At 47.5% G+C, this 20,721-nt stretch overlaps 1 pseudogene; it reads right to left on the bottom strand.

Annotated features, from left to right (window-relative positions):
- Positions 1 to 346: 346 nt before the first annotated feature.
- Positions 347 to 16,136, bottom strand: LOC142591569 (uncharacterized; annotated as a pseudogene).
- Between the last annotated feature and the right edge of the window lie 4,585 nt (positions 16,137 to 20,721).

A 20,721-nucleotide genomic window follows, 5' to 3' on the forward strand; every position in this document is an offset into this window, starting at 1 on the left:
TCGATGCTGTTATTAGCATTTCTCAAAATTTTGAACCCCAGTAGGGCGCGCAACTGGCCCAAAAGAACATGCCTCCATAGAATCCTGCGGCCCGTCCGCGGGAGCCCAGGAGGAATAGCGTGCCGTGCGCAGCCGGCGGGTGAGGAGAATCGATGAGGAAAGCGCCGTGAGGAGGAGAGTGTCGCTACTTTCAAATTATCAAGGGGTTTTAGGAGGGGTAGGGTCGCCGCGCCCTCACGCGGCGAGCAGTGGCGCGAGGCACTGAGAAATTTTTCCCTTGCTCGCCGGGCGAATGCTCAGGCCGTAACAAGAACGCGCGCCGCTGCTGCTCGAGTTCGGCCGTGGCTCAGCGCGAGCGGCGCAGTGGCCCCAGAGGTGATGCCTGCCGGCGGCGGCCGCATGGCGGCGCTGTGGTCCGTGATGGTGTTGGAAATTAGGCAACGTGGTGTGGGTAGGCTCGCTCTGGGAGCACATGGCAAGACAACAAATCTTGGAGTGCAGGGGGATCTGGGATGGTCTTCTTTCAAGGGCAGAGAGGCTAGTAGCAAGATAGCATTTGAGGCGCGATTGAGAAAAATGGGGGAAATTCGGTGGGCTAGGAAGGTTTTCAGTTACTTATACACGAGGAATGTTGACACGAGGTGGAGGAAGCGAACTAGAAAATTGACAAGCAAATACTTGGGCAGTAGCGGGGGAACAAGTAAGGAATCATCTGTCAAGAAAAAGGTTAAGGAGGCAGAGAGGGGTAGGTGGAGTACAGAGATGCAAACCAAATCGGCATTGGAGACATACAGGACGTTTAAGCAAGAAATAGCCAAAGAAAATATTTACGATAACTCTAAGGGAAGCTCATTGTTGTTCGAAGCCAGGACAGGTGTACTGAGGACTAAAACGTACCGAGCCAGATACCAGGAGATAGATTTGGTGTGCGAGGCGTGTAGAGAGGAGGAGGAAACGGCGGAACACCTGATACTTGCTTGTAAACAACTTCACCCTGCAGTTGAATCTAACGGGGAACTATTCAAAGCCTTGGGTTTTAAAGACAGTGAAAGTAGAATAGACTTTGAACAGGTAGAAATAACTAAACGGAGGCTATCTGATTGGTGGACAATATCAACGCAAAAGTAAAGGAGTAAATACATAGGTATGCATGCATATAGAACCATTAAAGGCTAGGTGGCGCGCGCCGCCGCCGCCCGATTCAAAGGGTTGAGCCACAATCATCCATCCATCCATCCATCCATCCATCCGTGTATGGTGAGCGCGCGCAGCGGGGCGAAACGGTTTTGCGCCGCGCTGCTCAGAGTTGGAAAGTGCGCTGCGCGTAGCTTCGGCTCCCGTTTAATACTTTGCTTTACATCTATTTCAGGAACTTAGGAATAATGTAACGTTTTAGCCTGCTTCGTACAGATTTCCACAGCTTCAAAGCTCAGTACGTGAACCACACGGTAACCATATAAACGCACATGCGAGCGCCAACGGTTGGTGGAATCCAAACACAAAAAACAGATTTGGTTTAATGGAGCGAATACAGCATTTTTAATCAAAGGGGCCAGTGCGAGTGGAGGGTAATGCTTTTTGGCGAACACAAGCTGCGAAAAAGCGTGTATTCAATTGCAGTGGCGCAGCTTTAGAAGTATTAGTCTCTCTCGCTGTCCATCTCGTTCCTTGTTAAGACCCTTGACAAAGAATCTAAATCTCAATAGAGCATAGAACTTTAATACAGCTGACAGTGTTTGCTTCTGATGCTCGGGGAAACCAAGAGTTGGAAACGTTAGGGAATGTAAAAGGCTGGCCAACTCAGGTAAGCTTTCCATGTGCAACTTGTTCTTTCTCAAACATGATGTAAAGCTATCTTCCATGAGCTTTACAACACTCGATAAAGCTTGACTTGGATAAATGATCCCACCGTTGTCAAAGTGGGTAGTGAAATATGCATCCGCATTTGCGTTTGCTTCAGTATTGCTTATGCAAAGCTGAGCAGCACAACTGGGGCAAGCTGTTCTTGCAATAATTTTTTCTCGCCACATAGCCCGCTACATAGTAAAGTAGGGCGTTGTTGCTTTTCTTTTCTGTGTATCCTGTACGGTCACTTTCTGCAACCAGAGTGTCAATTACATCCTCGGCCTCATCGACCCTTCCTCGGTCCATCAAGCTGTCCATAGAATCTAAAACAGTTTTAACGGATGTCTTATTGTTGTCCAAGCAGCAGTGCTTGGACAACATCCTGGGAGCAGTTGCCTCCTCGTGGCGACTTGGCAAGGTTATAAAATGCCATCAAATTGAGCAGTCACCAGGAACTGTGAGACAGTTGGGTGATCGTTACATCCCGACGATTGTCTAATGATCCCAAAGAGGGTTAAACGGGATGTTAATATATACTTGAAACCCACATTAGTGCTTAGGTAGGAAAGCAAGCCTAGAGTGCTCGTTATTGTCACTCTTAACCCAGCAGCTCTACTTTCAGATAAAAAACCACCTCCAGATGGTTTATCATGTTCTTCCCACTTGTCCAGATATCCTAAAAAGTCTTCCAAGAAACGCATGTCCGAGCTGCCTAGCTTAAGTGCACGGTTGGTTACTCTGGAGGTCATTACTCGTATCAAACGATTGATTAGCTTGACAAAGTCTTCTGTTGGTTGCACCCGAGTGTATATAGTCTCCACATGCCGGTGGTGTAGAAAAAGCCCCTTAATTACCTCATCTCCAAAATGTTGAAATGCGAGGTCAACCTTAATCTTTTCAAAATTATTGGGCCTTATGTGCGCATCTGTTATTTTCGGCATTGCCTTAAGGGTTACATTTTCGCGGTCCGCATTTAAAGCAGCTTGAATGATACAGCTATGAACACGACAACTGGGCGTGAGGTATCATTTGGAAACGAATGCATTCCGGACATTCTTAATTAAATGCGGTAAATCTGACACGAAAAACAGTTTCCTGTTCGTGTCCACTGGATGCTTAGCGCTGCACTTGACATGACCAGCTGATCCTATGGAAGGAATACAGAATGTCAATTAGTTCAGATCTAAGCACTACAAACGACTATGTTCTACATGCTATCGTAAAGTAGCTCCAACTTAATGTTAAAACTATGTGACATTCAACCGGCACAAAAGAATTGAAGGTTATTCACCGATATGCTTTGTACAGCAGTGGATTATAATTGCATTGTCATAATCTTACCTTGGATTCCAAAACGTAGCCACATGCTTCGATTCCAACTCGCACCGTCACAGGTAACTGAGTCGAAGTACAAGCCAGCTCGTTCGGAGAGCACAATACTCTCCAAAATTATCTTGGCTAATGTATGTGCTTTGACATTTCCTCTTGAAGCAAACAAACCAAGTATTTGTGCCCAGTTGCCTAGAAAAAGAAGAGTTTGGCGTGAAGCAAAGCTATTCCTGATAGCATCACTTTTTACAGCGCATTGTGGAAACGAAACTTACCAGTGAACGGCTGAAACAATAGAGTCATTCCGTGGTTGGCCAAAACTCCCTTGCTTTTGTCAGGTGTATGCTCACCGAGGTCGACAAAGCCTTTGATCTCACCTGAATTGCAAAAGAAACACAACGGGCGCTTTTAAACTTATGCAAAACATAGCTTATTGGATGTCATCCTAGCTGCATGAACGTATAAGACAACTTACCCGATGACTTTACATTCAGGTCTTCTGAAAACTTGATCTCGTCGATGACGAGGCCTCAATGGCAGCTGAATGTGTCCATGTTTTTAGTCTTCTCACGCAAAGCTGTGAATATATTTGCGTTAAGGCCAAAACCACCTTAAAACGCTGAAGGTATTTTTGCAAACAACGGCGTCCAGGCAGAATCATTATTCATTCTCGTCTTAGGTGCTCGTAAAGCGGTGGGCTTCGCATCCTCATCAGCAGGCACTCGAAAATCCACTCGTCATCGAATTTCATGCCTCTAGTTGATTTCCTCCTAGCAGCAAGAAAACAGTTCTTCACCGCCAGCTGCTGCTTGCGAGGGAGTGCTTGGATTCTTCTCTCAAATTCCTGTTCACGTAGTGCTTCGTTGCGTTCTTTCATCTGGGAAATTTGTGCTTGTGCCCTGGTAAGCCTCCTTCGTGTTCTGGCCAAATTGCGAATTATGTTCTTCGACTTTTTCTTTTCATCGCATGCACTTTCTTCCTTTGTTCTGCGCATTTAATTTTGTGCAAGCTTGCGTTGATATTTGCGGTGCACACATGATTCCCCTCTGGATGGAGTTGTGAGGAGGCACCTCTCGGCAAAATACATATCCCAGTATGAAGCGTACTTTTTTGAGGTAGGCTTCGTACGGCAGTCACCACATAGGTATTTCAAATTAACATCTCCAATCAAAGATTCCGCCTCATTCAGTGTCCTTACAGCTTTCTTGCCCTCCTCCCGGCCTCTCAAATAAACAGTGGCCACGACCAAGCCTTCGTCAGCTGAAGGGTTTCCAAACCTGACCATTCTTTCCACGAACAAATTTGAAAAATTATTTGCTTGTGCTTCGCAGCAACCATAAGCTAGGCTGTAGTCCACTGTAGGTATCCGCATCCATGTAACCGGAATGAGAATGTCCTCAAACGGATGACGGCCTCCGTGGTGGTTAGATGTCTGCAGTGTTGCAGAGTCGCCCACAGTGCCCGCTTCACTGGAACTGGAGCAGTCGTTGCAGTTTTGGAAGCCTGCTCCGAAAGAACAGGAGTCCTCGTTGATTTCCGAGCCCGGTTTGCCGTGTCCAGTCCCTGTATCCCGCTTATGGCGTTTACGAGCTGGTTGCTGCTCGCATAAGTTTCTTTCCTTCCGTACAAGGTGTGGAGGGTAGTTCTCAGAAACAGTCGGGACAGCATCGGGCTTTAGGCGGGGTTTCTCTCGGAGAATCTCATTAAGAACGCCGTTGACTGTTACCTTGAACGACCGCTCGATGCAGGTGTCTTCGAAGTGTTTTTAGCACGCCACAGCTGACGGCGTCAACTTTCTGTCCCCTCTCTTGATTTTCCTTTCCCACTCCGCGAGCCTCGCAGGGTCGTTTGGAGCAGTGAACATCGAGACATGCTCTTTATTCGACTTGTAACCTCTCCGACAAAGCGGCACGAAACACGTCTTTTCCTTGCACTGCCGCTTTGCCTTTGACATCGTGCTGCACCACTAGCATTTGTGTCGTGAATTTAGGAAACTTCGCGCTTGATGACAGAGCAGCCACAAGACACGCACAGAAGTAGGAAGGCCGCAAAACAACCACTCAAGGAACACGCAGAAATCTCGTACACGCGCCAAAACCGACGGCGACCAGTCTGCGCAGCGAGCGGAGCTGCGGTATGCTGCGGCTCTGGCACCCTCCCGATGAGCATCGCCCTCTATTGACAGAGCCGGCATATTGTGACTTCGGATTGGCATCGTTCTCGTAGAGACAGGACACCTTGAAGACGCGCTTGGCAAGTACCGTTCCGTCTGTCATAATGATTCACTTTCTACTAAAATAGCACGTGAAAAGCTGTTTTAGCTTTATTATTACGCGAAAACATGTTTTGTTTAACTATGAGAACTTGTTAATGCGTGTACGACTATATGTTACGTAAAAAGAATCAGCGGGCCGCTAAAGTTGGAGGACAGACGACAAGGTTCGCGCTCGCTTTGAAACAGTTGGTCGTCTGTTCTTGCTTTTCTTCGCTTGGTCATGCACTGTGGGTGAGTAAAGATGTAATATGCGTGAATGGAAACATTTTATGAAGATTTTACTTTGAGAACGCGTTATTTGCGTAGCCATATCCACGTTTTAGACGAAGCCTCTTACAACACCAGCCAACACGAGCCTCGCAGACACATATACCGTCATTCCCATGACGGCACGGTGCCCCCTTAAGAAACTCCCATAGACGGTGGCGCCAGATTACCCTCTAGGTGTTATAGTGAGAAACTCTATGGAGCCACCCTCTCGCGTAGTGCCAAGTAGTGCGCGTCGCGCGTTGAACACACTAGCCAGTATATTCTAGGCATAGAGTTTCTCACTACATTACCTAGAGAGAAATCTGGTGCTGCTGCGCTTTGGTATGCATGGGAATGCCAGTATATTGTGACTTCGGATTGGCATCGTTCTCGGAGAGACACAGGACACCTTGAAGACGCGCTTGGCAAGCACCCTTCCGTCTGTCGCAATGATTCATTTTCTACTACAACAGCACGTGAAAAGCTGTTTTGGTTTTATTATTACGCAAAAACATGTTTTGTTTAACTATGAGAACTTGTTATTGCGTGTACGATTATATGTTACGTAAAAAGTATCAACAGGCCGCTAAAGTTGGAGGACAGACAAGGTTCGCGCTCGCTTTGAAACAGTTTGTCGTCTGTTCTTGCTTTTCTTCGCTTGGTCATGCATTGTAGGTGAGTAAAGATGTAATATGCGTGAATGGAAACATTTCATGAAGATTTTACTTTTGAGAACGCGTTATTTGTGTAGCCATAACCACGTTTTAGACGAAGCCTCGTACAACATCAGCCAACACGAGCCTCGGAGAAACATATAGACCGTTTTTTCGTAGGCGCCGCCATATTGTGAACGCAGTGGCGCCGCCTATGAGCAGCGCCATGCTGGCTTGGGTGAAAGCGGTCTTTTGCATGGCAGGTATACGCTCGGCGGCAGGTTCTGGCGTTTGTTTTCGCGGTCGTGCGGTCTGCTTAGTATGACGTGTCTTCTACGTGGTAAACGGTTCTGTGAGACGTGCTGAAGTGGTTTAAGGAGTCATGGCCGGAATTTCTGCTGGCGTTGAGGTGGACGAAACACGCAGCACGATGCGCGCGCGCATATTCGAGTCTACAATCAGCCTCGGAGATGAATTGTGTATTTCTGAATGTTCCAGTCACTAACGTGACCTTATTGCAGTATTATCCTCTATGTCTAAGCTGCGGTTTAGGAGCCGTGAAACATACGCGACGATCGTAACAGCGTGAGCGTGGGTACCGTTCTACTACGATAGGAGCTGTGATGTTATACTTTGACAAGCGTTCAAACTGTTCGCTGCAGGTTACATTGCGTGACTACTTGGTTCGATGGATGAGGTTTCCGCCCCTGAATAAAATAGTTTTGGCAAATGATAGCAGCATACCTTACAGTCTGAATTACGCTTGTCCAGCAAAGGGACTGTTTACGAACTGCGCGAGCGTCCTAAGCAGTGGTAGGTGCTGGATTACATATATCTTTGTTCTATATACCGCATGGTCCAAGCATACCGCATCAGCGGTTACATATTTATAAACGTTGTGCGGCGTGACTATGCGAGGCCCTATTGCGGCGTTAGCCCGTTTTCTCTTGCTTTTTCGAGAAAGAGGATGATAACGGAATTTATTTTTCGGTTGTGTTGGTTCCATTCTCTACGACGCACTCACACGCATTACGGAAATTTTGTCCTCAAAAATAGGCATCGCATCCTTTTTATGCGATCCCTCATATATTATGGCTGTATGCAGGCCAAAAAGGCAATGCCGAAGCGCACAGCTTACATATGCACCGTGCTGGTTCACCAACCGCAGTGATCGCTTTGTTGAGCAGCGCCATCGGCCTGATGCAGGAAGGCTAGCGTAGACATATGGTAATTTGAAGCCTACTAAACTTGAAATGCGCGAGAACGATGCCGGTGTATCACAAATATTTGATTGCGCCTGCCGCTTAGGTGTTTCATGGTTGCCTTAGGTTGGCCGTGCACGAGCATGCGCTCTTATGCTTTATGTTTTACTCCCTACGCCAAGCGATCAGATATTGAGCAGATTTACCATTTCATGCTGCTAATACAGACACACCGCTTTTCTTTGTTGAATTAAAACAGATATAAGCAAAATGGTTCACAACACATACACACACCGCGACTGATAATGTACGTACACCGCGGCTGATAAAACGCGTCACATTTTTGCGCCCCCAAAAGATATTTCCGCCTACTGTAGTTACCGATGCACCGAAAGGCTTCCCTGACGACCTTATATGAACGGACACGGCGTAAATTTCACAAAGTACCATCTAAAGCATCTCGAAATCGTTCCGCAGCACGCGACAGCAATACTTTCAAGCAGCGCCGCGCCGGATAGCCCTAGTCAGAGAGGAGGAAAGGCTCTCCGCGCGCCCTATCCTCCTCGCCCGATGAAACGGTCTATACCGTCATTCCCATGGTCATTCCCATGACGGCACGGTGCCCCCTTAAGAAACCCCCACAGACGGTGGCGCCAGATTTCCCCCTAGGTGTTGTAGTGAAAACTCTATGATTCTAGACACTATTGGCGGCGAGGAGTTACGGAGTCGCCATCTATCGGAAGCGCCTCGCTGGCTTGTATGAGGGATCACGCGGCGCGCTCCTCATAGGTTTTGCTGTCAGCGCTCACTGAAAACAGCACGCGCGAGCTCTCCCGGACATTTCTGTAGGTACTTTCGAAACGAGAGACGTTTTTTACTGCCTAAATAATAATCTTGGGCGAACTGAAAGCACACAATCGTTTACAGACGCTATCGATTTACCGAATACGTACACTGAACGCCACTGTGCGCGGTTGCCGCGATGAAATCTCACGAACCGGCTTCTTGCGTGAAAGGTAGGTAAACGCTGAAAGCAAACTATGTGAAATATGTTCTTATAGTGTTTGTATAACTAAATGGAGCGTAATAGAACGACTCAATGCGGCGATCGCGCAGTTTCGCAGCGACCGACTGCGCGTCTGCACGCTTGTCCGCGCACTGTTTCGCTTTCGCCGCGCGCGCATTTTCGCACCGTGCCATGAGCTTTAGGCCGCAGAATATGAGCATTTGACGGTATACAAGCAACCATTGTTGCGTGGGCGCTATCAGAGCTTTTCAAAAATAATTTCATTGTAGAGACTTCGACGCCTACAGGGACTGTGATGTGCCGTCGCGACGATTCAATCTTTTTTTTCTTCTAAATTCTTTCACCTTTCAATATTATTTCTCGAGTTGCGTCGCACTGTATGTTTATCGGTGTTCTCAGCGTGCAATTTCCCGCTGCTCCTTTTTTGTAATCCAGTGCATTAATTCATAACACAAACATGACCATCTGCCATGCTTTTTTTAAATGTGCTTCTTACCGCTGCCTTTTCACTCCACTGAACTTGCCAGTATCTATAGCATCGACAAGTTCATAGACCAAACCGTCATGACTTTAGTCGGGCAGCGGCCTCGGGCGAGCGTCTCAGTGCGCGTTTTCAGAACATCGCAGACCGGGCGCCGTAGCAGAAATCTTCCTCGCATCTGTGCTTGCTGCATACCCGAATTGTAGCCGATGACTGTTTGCCGGTTTTATGTTTCGCAAGCCAAGCTTCACGAAGCTTCTTGTGCTGCGGCTACGTGTGAATAAGGCTGACACCGGCCTCCGTTACGCGCGTGCGGCCCTGCGGCACCGAGCAGTAGCCTTCCATGTTGCGCGCCTTCAAAGGCAGCCACTACCTATTGTGGTGCTTTCAAGCGTTGTAAAGGAGACACTCGAAGCGGGAAAATTTCGCCACTAAATGAGGACCGCAGCGTACGAGGGAATTTAAACTCGCTTTCAGCTCGCTTCGGCGCTCCCGAAGCAGCCGACGCGGCCGCTATGTCCACGTGATCCCTCCTAGCACGTCACGCCGACGGTGGCGCCAGCTTTTCCAGTGGTGGAGCTCGAGGCCAATATCCGAAGTGAGTGCAGCGCAGTCGTGACCTCGTCGAGAACTAGGCCTGCACTTGTACAAAAAGAAGAGGAAAGTGCAGAGGGCGCGCGCTGCACTGGCAAAATAAAGCCCCTTGAAAATTTGAAAGCAGCGACTCTCCTCCTCACTGCGCTTTCCTCCTCGATTCTCCTTGCCCGCCGGCTGCGCACGGCGCGCTTTTCCTCCTGGGCTCCCGCGTAAGGGCCGCAGGATTCTATGGAGGCGTGTTATTTTGGGCCAGTTACGCGCCCCAGTGGGGTTGAAAATTTTGAGAAATGCTAACAGCATCGATAATGCTGGAGGCAACGTTTATGAGGAGGTTGGTTTTTTCTTAAAGCCGTATGAACGGGGTATACCGATGTAACGGGAGCTTTGAGGCGAGATCTATACTCCAGACAATTTTTCTGCCACATGATCAGATGCTTTACTTCGTGCTTCTGATTTAGTATTGCTTGTGACACACCCCTTTGTGTGTGGCTTATTAAGCGAAAGCCTTAGACCTCTGTTTCAAGATCCCGTTGTGAGCTATAGAAAATATCATGTGACCGAAGAAAGACGGGAAGCGAACCAAAGCATGTGCAGCCGCGTATGAGAGATGATTAATGATTAGCAAAGTAATGATTGATTAGTGATTGAATTAAGATGAATTCGAGTGTATTAAGGAGGATTAAGGTAGATTAAAGTTGATTAAGGTGCATTAGTATGAATGAATTAAGGTGTATAACGGAGGACTAGGTTGAATTAAGGTCGATGAAGGTAGATTAGGGTGGATGAAGGTGCGTTGAGGTGCATTAAGGACGATTATAGTGGATTAAAGTGCATGAAGAAGGATAAGAGTGGATTAGGAAGGATTAAGGTGCATTAAGCAGGATTATGGTGGGCTAGGGTGAATTAAAGTGAATAAAGGAGGATTAGGGTGGACTAAGGTAGATGAATGTGGATTAAGGTAAATTAAGGACGAATATAGTGGTTTAGGGTGGATTAAAGTGAATGAGGAAGCAACAGGGTCGATTAAGGAGGATTAAAATGCACTAAGGAGGCTTAGAGTAGATTAAGACCGATGAAGGTGGATTAGGGTGCGTTAAGGACTTTCCTGGAATATGGTGGATTAAAGTGAATGGAGGATTAAGGTCGATGAATGTGGATTCGGTGGATTAATGTGCATTAGGAGGATTATGGTAGACTAATTGGTCTAAATACTCAATGAACCCTAATTCACATTAGTCCACCTTAATGCTCTTTCATCCACCTTAATCCAGCTGAATACTCCCATTCCACCATAATACAACCTAATCAACCTACATCGCCCCTAATGCACCTTAGCCTGCCCTATACGGTCTTAATCCTCCTTTATCAACCCTAATCCATCATAATATGCCTTTATCCTCCCTCATCCACCTTAATCCTTATTCATGCACCTTCATCTAACTTAATTCCGCTTACTAGTCCCAATCTATCTTAATGCACTCTAATCCACCTCTATCAAACCTAATCCAGCTCCATGGTTCCTAATCAGACTTAATCCTCCTTTACCAAGCCTAAATCACCTTAATCCACATTAATCGTCCTTAATCTTCCTTTATCCACCTTAATCCTCCCTAATCCTTGTTCATGCACCCTAATCCATCCTAATCGGTCTTAATACCCTTTCATCAACCCTTCACCTTAATCCACCATAATCCGCCTTAATCCTCCTCCACCCACCCTAATCTTTTTCATGCATTTTAATCCTTCTTAATGCACTCTAATCGACCTTAATCCTCCATAATCCACCTTATGTCAATCACTAATGATTCATTTATTAACTTTGGTAATCATTCTCTAATACAGTGGTGGACGTGCTTTGGGTCACCTCTGGCCTTCCTTGGGTCACGTGATACTTCCAGTTTACAACGCGACATTGAAACACAGGATTACTAAAGGATTTCGCCTTAAAACTTTAAAAAAAAAAACTCAATGTTGACAAGCTAACGCTCATCACCTGCAATGCCATGGGTACACTTGCCACTAATTTTTTCAGGGCGCAATGCAGAATCTATAGTGCTTCATTTCCGACTGAATAACAACAGTTAGCGACGTGCGAGGTGATGGAGACGCCCCGGAATATCAAGTATACTAAGGACAACCGCAACAAAAACGCTGGTGGCCGGCCGGAAGAATGAAAAAAAAAATGCAGCATTACGGGAGGCTTTGCTACGAGCTATAAGAAAGACGCCTCAGCTCGCAAACAACGCTGTTCTTTGTCGGAACAAAGTTCGTTCGGCCACTGTCATGCAGCCACTGCTTCCTGCGCAAGCCGTCACGCTTTCCTTGTAGTATCATAAAAACGGCATGACCATCTTCAGGCCTCTTGCTGCAGTTATATGCGCAACAGCTCGGCATAGCGCTAGCACATAGAGCAGGAAACACAGCGTACAACGTTCGCTACGCCGAGCTAAAGCGCCGAGCCAGCCGTGCTCAGGAGGAAAATGGCGCGAACGAAAAAGAAAAGCAGAAGCAAAACTCAAGATCCGCGCGTTTCCAAGGGCAACGTCAGGGAGACCAATCGTCGTGCAGAAAAACGGGGGCAGAACTGGTTGCCGCGGGGGAACGCGCAAGGGGCGACGAGGTCGCGCGGCGGCGGCAGAGTTCAAAGAGTGTCGCTACTTGCAAAATATCAAGGGATTTTATGGCAAAACGTATACGACAGTGCTGCACTCTCTGAACTCGTGCAGCTAGTGCAGCCAAATTGAAGAGACCAAAATTCAACAAGAGGGGACACTCTTCAAAAACTGGCAACAGGAACCACGTCACGCCTAGTTTCAACTCCATCCGTTAGTTGACACGAGCATTAGAAAAAAAAAAGAATGTGAAATTAACTTTATTTTATTTTTTTTATTCTTTCCCACTAAAAATGAAAAAGTTTTGCGTTTAAATGAACTTATACTTTGCAACTTATTTTTGTTGCGTTGCCTAGCAACAAGCTAGCGGCACGCCAGGCGCGCGTGCATACGTCATGCGCCGGACAAGCCGCAGGAGTGGGCGAGGCTGGCCGCGCATGTGAAGCTCGCGTGCTCGGCGACCCGTCTCTTTTGGATGTAGCCCGTTTTTTGGGCTCCCGGCGTTCTCTTGTGTTCCATCTGCATTTCTACACGGCACCACTGCACTACTGGACTACAGCAAGGTGAGGAATTTTGTTTGACAGTCTGCGACGCACTTCAAGCACATTTAGGTTTACTGCAGAAAACAACGTATATAGTAACGCAGTTATCGAAAAACAGCTCCGCCGTCCAAGCCTAGTTAATGTGAGTTAATTACTCGTATTGGGAGATGTTTGCAACGCTTTCTATGAGCCCAAGCATAATTATAACTTATTTCGGTAGTTTTTGGGCACGCTCGCCGAACCTGGCTTTGCGACGACAAGCACCTTGGCCGTGTGACGCAGTTTCGCATGTACTGAATCTTACCGGGGCAAGTTTTGGCTCTTTCACTGACCCCAGACATTATTGTAACTAATTTCGCTACTTTCTGGGGTACTTTTCAAGCACAGTGGCCGCGCTCGGCGTAGTGGCGCAGTTAGCGAAAAGCAGCTCGGCTGTTTGCCGCAATTACTTTCGAGTGTACTGAATCTACCAAGCTCGTACCTGCCTCGAGCAGAGACATGGTCGGCATACAAACATAATAATACTGTGAAATTTCTGTTGGGAATATGTCCACAGAATTCAGTTACGTTTTGTCACAGGCATTTGGTGGTCGAGCCAGTGGCAAAGCCATAACACAGGAATGTGGGGTACTGAACCTGCTTGAATACGGGGATGTTGTGCTAGCCGACAGCAGTTTCCTGATAGCGGAAAGTGTGGGTTTGTGCCATGCATCACCGGCTACACCTGCTTTCACTAAAGAAAAAAGACAATTGAGTAGCAGTGACATTGAGCGGACAAGAGAGATAGCAAACGTAAGAATCCACATGGAGAGAGTAATAGGAATGGTGAGAAACAAGTTCACCGTACTGAAAGGGAACCTCCCTGTTGAAGCCCTGGAAGCAAATGAGCACGGGGAATGCCAAATAGACAAAATTGCTCGCGTGTGTTCTGCCCCTACAAATCGTTGCAACTCTGTAGTGCCATTTGATTAAAGGGTGGCTACGCTCCTGCAGTTTACGTTGCTGTAACCTGAACCTCAGAAGTGAAAGATGGCCCTGGCAAAGAATGTGACCTGTATCTGACACAGCTGCCAAAAGTAGGCTTTTAAAATCCAAAAGTCGTTTGTAGTCACTTTACATGACTGAATCATGTACTCACTTTACATGATTATTGAGGTACATAACTCGCATATGCACGTCACACTTCACAAAAATGAAACAAGCCTCACTGCTTGCAAAACTGACAAAACCATTGGTCAGCCTTTGGGGCTCTTGTCATACCTATGCACTTAAAATGAAACCATGTAATAGGGCAATTCGAGCCATCGCAGGCAATCATTTTGCCTTTCTCTGGTCCCTTGCATATGCAGTACTCCGTGCTATCACTGCCGTCAGAGGCATGTTAGCAGTTAAGGCTGTAGCGGACTGACCCAGTGTCGGAGGTCGATTTTCTTCTTGCCTTGTGTACCAACGGCCTACCAGCTCAAGCAAAAGCACCTTGCAGAAAAATTTCTCTGCTGTTGTCAATAAAGGTACAACAAAAGAAAAATCCGCCTTCTCTTTGCACGTTCATTCCATTCTTGTTCCACAACACAAAATCACCGTAAGTTCTCTGCCACACAAGCATTTGGAGCTGAACTTGGTAATAGTACCGGTGATTACTTTTCAGCTCAAGTGCACCATCAGGTTGGACGACACAGCTGTTAGCGTCACACAGGAGGTCACTTATGTTCCCATCCCTGGCTTTCCAGGGACACTTCAGTTCAACTAGGCCCTCACCACAGCATGCACGTTCTACCAGCATGTCGGGAATGGCACCAAGGTAAATGTGGGCTTGTGAAACTACCAACCCTGCCTCCTTAAATTGTACTTGCTGGTGTAACTTTGTGGCAGTCAGTTCGTATTCGCCGAGTGCATTTGATTCGTTTTGCCTGCCGTACCTAAGTGCAGGCGATGACGCTTTATTTTCATGCGGGTAGCAAATGACAGAGGTACAATGTGGACGCTGTGATACGGCCAGCCCTGTATGCAAACCATCGAGTACTCGTCGACTGTTGCCTAGTCCTTGCCTCTATGCTGCTGACTGCATCGTCACTAATCTGCAGCTTACTGTAAACAACACTGCAATGTTGTGCCAGCTGGCCATAAGACAAGCTCTGTGCACTGCGGTCGTACAGTCGACGCAGGTGTGCACCATTGCAAGCTCTTGCCGCAGACATACATGTCGCTGTACGTGGGATCCGTGCTCATCACGACTGGCCACACAAACACACACTGGCCGCGAAAACTGAAGTTCCTTCACAATCGAGCCGACGTTTCTTCCGCGCGCTCGACGCGAAATCCATGGCAGCAATGGGCCGCACTTCCACTTTTCGTACGTGGGCTGGAAGCCAGGCATTCGCGCTGTCAGTTCAAGAACGTTCTTGCCGCCCACGCCACCGTACTCGAGGAAAAAAAGAACGGCAGAAACATGAGCGCAGGCTTCGCCGTTCACTGACATACAAGTGCAGTGCGCAGTGCTTATGTCGCCGTCGCTATTGGCCAACACCCACACTGTTAGCGGAGCCTGGTTGAGGCTCTGTGAGTGGTTTACCTGCGAATAAAATGCGCAATCAGCAAATGTTATGGTGCAAAAGAAGACGCCTTACCTTTGTTACGATGATTACGGTATCGGCAGACACAACCTTCACAGACGGCTCGTGCACCCAGCCGCTCGTCACAAAATTGTGGCCATCCAGCGCCTTCCGCGACTTCAACTGCTTACGCGTCGTGAAGCTAGTCCTCAGAACCAAGAATTCGTAGATGTCTGAGCTATCCACGCATCAAAGCCGATGTCTTTGATGCAGTCGCACGCATCGTAAAAGGGTCCAGGCCAATCGCTTTTGTTTTGATCTCGTAACGTTGTCTGTCAGGTTCAGATAACGTCGCTGCATAGTCTTCAACAACTGAAGTCATTGTCTTTGCGAACAGGCAACTTGTAGCGCGTCACTGGAGCGGTTATACCATTTATCGTCGCAGCATGCTGCACTAGCGGGTGCGGAGGCTACAGCGGGCGTCTGCTAAGAAGTACAACAAGATGGCCGCTCACCCACAATGCACCGCGCCTCCTGATTTCGTGCATACACCCTGATGAGCCGTACAGAAAACAATACATAGGTAGCTGTATCAATTTCAAGGTGAAGCACTTTCACAACATAAGCCACTTTTATTATAAAAGCAATGACAAACATCACTAACAAAATAACAGGATAAAACTGCATGTTGAAATCTTTGCAGCCATTTTAGCGTTGCAACCGTTCAATTTGCATAACTTACCTTGTAATGGCTGGAACATGACAAGGCCATGGTCACTTGTTGCCGTTTTTGTTGTGTCGTCAGTAAGTGGTCCAGGGTCTACAAAACTAGTAAACTCGCCAGATGGTCTCACACTGATGTTTTCTGAAAGCTTAATTTCATTGAAGACAAGTCCACCATGGCGAGTGAACTCATCCATGTCCTGGGTCTTCTTTGCACACCTGAGAGAATGCTGGTGATAAACCCAAATGCACCATTGAAACTTTGCGTATGTTTATCCAGGCACGATTTGCTAGGCAGAGCCATTATTTCGTGCCACCTGATGTGCTCATAGAGCTTGGGGCTTCGCATGCACATAAGGATGCATTCCAATATCCATAATTTGTCGTACCGCATGCCGCAGCTCGACTTTCTGCGGGCTGCATCAAAACACGTTTTAACAGCAAGGCGCTGCTTTGGTGGAAGCCCGTTTATCTTTGTTTCTGTTTCCAAGACAGAGCTGGAAATAGATTCATTGATCACCCGAAGCTCTGCAACACTTTTCTCGGCGTTTGCCAGCTTCCTCCGTGCACGCAGCAATCGGAGGGCCTTCCTGGCACTTCATTGTTTGTATGATATACTTGGATTTTTCTTAAGCCGATATGTTCTGTTTAGTGCCAGCTTCTTCGTGTACTTTCATCGCAAACAGTTGCCGTCAGTTGATCTCCTGAGGTAGTTTTTTTGCAAAGTGCTTGCCTCCAAACTCAACGCACTGTCCTGGCTGGATTGGGTAGATTTCAAAGCCTGGGCAAGGTATTAAGATATCGTCAATATCTTTGTCAATGCCGCCGCTGCGTCGTCAGGCGTCTTGACACAAAATTCTTCAACCTTTACGTACCGACAGTACACACAGCAACGGTAAGCACTCGTCTCAGCACAAGCGACCTCTGAATACGGCATGAAAGCAACATGCTTACTGACATACAAATTTTCTACCCCATAGCTGCAGTGCCAACCAAAGCATAACGTTGCAGGCTCATTTTCCAGCACAATTCAGCTGCCGCAGACAGAAGGCAGTGGAATGTCGCTGAATGGGTGTGGTCTTGCCTCTGAGAAGCTTACATTGCCGTGTTCCTGAGCGTTGCCGTCTTCCAGGGGGTCGTTTCCCGCTCTGCGCTTCGGTGTTGGGGCGTAACTATCTGCGAGGTTCCTCTCTTTTCTCTTTTTCGGGACACTCTTAGACATATAGGCGAGTGCGTCAGGGAATATTGTGGGAACGGCGTCGTCAGTGAGCACTGGCGCGTGAGTATTTGTCGTACAAAAACCCCTAACGTGACCTGATCCTAGGTGCCTAGGGACGGCATCGTTTAGGAATTTTTGAGAAGGCGCGATGCTGGCGCCGAGCGACGCCGTGGCGTGTTCGTCCTCGGCGTGATCGTTCTCTGGACCGCGCGTTGTTCAACATTGCTCATGTGATTGTACGTGCGTTGCTTGTGTCTCGGTTGTAGGTTCTGTGTTGGCGGAAAGCCGTGAGTAGTGGCGGTGCGGCAGTGCGGCTTTGGCCTCGGTGATCTCTGGGAGTACAGAATCTGCGTTGTGTGACCCGTGCTTTCTTGAGAACTCGGCGGGGCTGACAATTGAAATATCGAAGTAGCCTAGCGCCTCGGCAGCGAAATTTTGCGAACCGCGATGTGGCGTCGCCGTGTCCCACTTTGCTTAACGGACATCGAGGGATGTGCTGGTCATTGCAAGTCATGTAAATGCAACTGCGTCGACCGCCCACTGTTCAGCGCTGAATGTGTGTTTGGTGTGCTGTGCTTGAAACGAGTGGTGCAGCCGTGCAGCGGGGGTGGCGGAGGAGCAGAGTGGCTTAGGGGCTCCGTTTGTGCGTTCAGACATGTGCTCCCGTCTTGGTCTCATTAGCAACTGTCGCGGGATTGTGGTATGCTAGCTCCTTGCCTAGTATGAAGTTTACGACGCTAACACACAGCATGTTCACGTTTTTCCGCGCTATATGTCACTTGCATGACGGCCGAGTTGAAAATGAGACATATGTCTGTGTTATTTGCGTTTGTGTGTTGTCAATTACTTTCTATTGTGAAAGTTCTGGGAGTATTATTACGCAAGAAGTGCGAACGTAAACATAAACACATATGTGTTTCTGAAAGTTTGAATTAACCATAATACCCTTTACGACTGATAAGTGTGTTACATAGCCTGTACGAATCAGCTACCGTATGTTGCGACGCTCTTCCGTGTGGTAGACTGATGCATGATGCGCGTTTATTAACGCGATAGCGTTAAGGAGCTCGTGTCGCAGAAAAGCCGGTGTCGTCGGTGTCGGGTGTCGGCGTCGGCGTCCGCGGCGTTGGCCGTGAGCGATAAATCATGGCAGGCACTTCATAAATAAAAAGCAACTTCCAAGATGGGCTGGGTGGGAATCGAACCAGGGTCTCCGGAGTGTGAGACGGAGACGCTACCACTCAGCCACGAGTTCGACGCTTGAAAGCGGTACAAACGCGCTTCTAGTGAACGCGGTGTTGCCTTAAAAACGTGCCGTACAAAGTTATACTGCGGTTTATATCGGTAATTATGAGCATGTAACTTACAGAAGTTGCATTTACAAGAGTAGCGAAGTAAGTTTCCGCTAAATTTCTTCTGCGCTTACCGCACACGCAGAGCCATCTTGCGGCAAACACAGAAGACCCCCTCCTCTCAATGTACGGCGCTGCCCCGACAGGTGGCGCGCCATGCGCGCATTGGGGCTGTGCGCGGACCGGTGCCAGGCGCGTCGCGGCTCCGACTCCCTCTCCCCTGACGACGCTTCGCCGTGCTCCCACGCGGGTTGCAGAATCAAGCGCCGTTCCTTTCTTTAGATCACTATCTATCTATCTCTCTGCCCGTGCCGATCACGACGTTTGGCTGGCGTAGATCGTTTCCCCCTCCGAGACACCGAGTTCTTTGGTTCGTTCCGTTTGCTCAGGCGCACGTTTCTTTGCCGCGCCGAACGCTGCGTTGCTCGACGCTCTCCGTGTGATAGGTGGCCGCAAAGTCCGATGCGGGGCGCCTCGTAAGTGATCCCTGCGCCGTAGCGCATTGTCTTACACCCCTTGGCGGGTCGATGGGAACGCTGTCGCGTTCCACTCTTGAAGGCGAAGCTTAAGCGTCCTCCAATTTTTTCTGTACTGTTGTAAAAACCATTCGTTTGTTCACTCAATACAAATGTACGGCTTCTTCGCCGCAGTACACTATAGTTACGCGGTGAAGCATAATAAAAGTGGGGGGGGGGCCGCTATCAGCCAGCATAGTATGTCCACTTAGGCGACCTGAGAGGTGGCGGGTGCGCGAGTGTGTAATTAAAGAACTCTTATTATGTCCAGTGACAGTGGCCCCTTTTCACTTTTAGTATGCTTCACCGCGAAATGTTTTTGTATTGCGAGAAAGATAATCGTAAAAAGCCTAATTATGCAACGTTTCTTTCGTAGCTTGCTACACCGCAATACAGGGGTGTAAATAAACATCGTGCAGTAAAGCATACTAAGAGTGGAACGGGCACATAGGTTTACACTGTGCTCATTATTTTCAATTGTGACATAATTTGCAAGTGCATCTGTGCTCGTGGTAAGCTTCATCGACAATTCTTTGTACATTACAAATTCATATTGCAGGGAAGCTTACTGAAGCACATTCGCCAGTATGGTACGTGTTATTCACATTCAATGCTGGAGCGCAATGCGGATTCTTGCCTCTGCTTTTGGCGGGACTGCACATGCTCTTTGAGAATTGATTATTTCATTGATTCATTCTTTGATTAAGCGCAAGTCCTAGCAATGGGTAGCCCAAATATAGATTTGAGAAAACCAAAACGAATTCAGCAGTAAGAAGCTAAAGGGTTGTTTTGGTGTGGATCAGTGGCCAAATCCAGATATGAAAGAGGAGGAAGAAAAGCCGAGTTTTTCCACTTCAACACTGGGAGGCACAACTCCCACAAATAAATACGACTCTTACTTATTTGACTTTTTAAAGGAGATTACCGACTTGCATTGGCAAGTGTTCAAGAAACACTGCATGAAGTAAGCTTCCTGCGCATATTTCACCAGCTACTGCATCATTGTTTCACATTACGAGTGACACTGCGATTTTCTTTATGCCACAACTTGCCCAATTTTGTGTTTTGTAGTAGGATGTTAGCAGTGCTATTAAGGCACTTAAATACTCATGAAAAGTAGAGAAAAAAAAATAAAAATAAGAAAGCAGTGGCTTTTTGTGCGTAGGCTATGCATACACCTGGTGCTCTTAAGGTAATTTTTTCCCTATCCGCTAAACCATTCTAAACAAGAAAAGTTTATACACAATTAGTTTATAAACAGACTACAACTAAACCACAGGTATCGTTGGTCAGCAAAGTATATTTTTTCGGTGACATTTTCTGCAGCCCTACTGTTGGGCTTTCCTCCCTTCCTTTTCAGCTGTGCAGGTTCATTAAGAAGTGATGAGACAGTTTGACAATTTTAATCGTTGAAAGACTTAGCGAAACCTTTTTCGGGTTGTTTTTTCTTGGTTTCAGACTCGGTACATTGCATTTTAAGGCGTGTTTTCTGTGTTTGTTGCTTTTTCTTTATGGGTAGGGCATGTCAACATTTTTTACACCATGTCA

This window comes from Dermacentor variabilis, chromosome 8 (assembly GCF_050947875.1).
Source record: "Dermacentor variabilis isolate Ectoservices chromosome 8, ASM5094787v1, whole genome shotgun sequence".
NCBI classification, from domain to species: Eukaryota; Metazoa; Arthropoda; class Arachnida; order Ixodida; family Ixodidae; genus Dermacentor; species Dermacentor variabilis.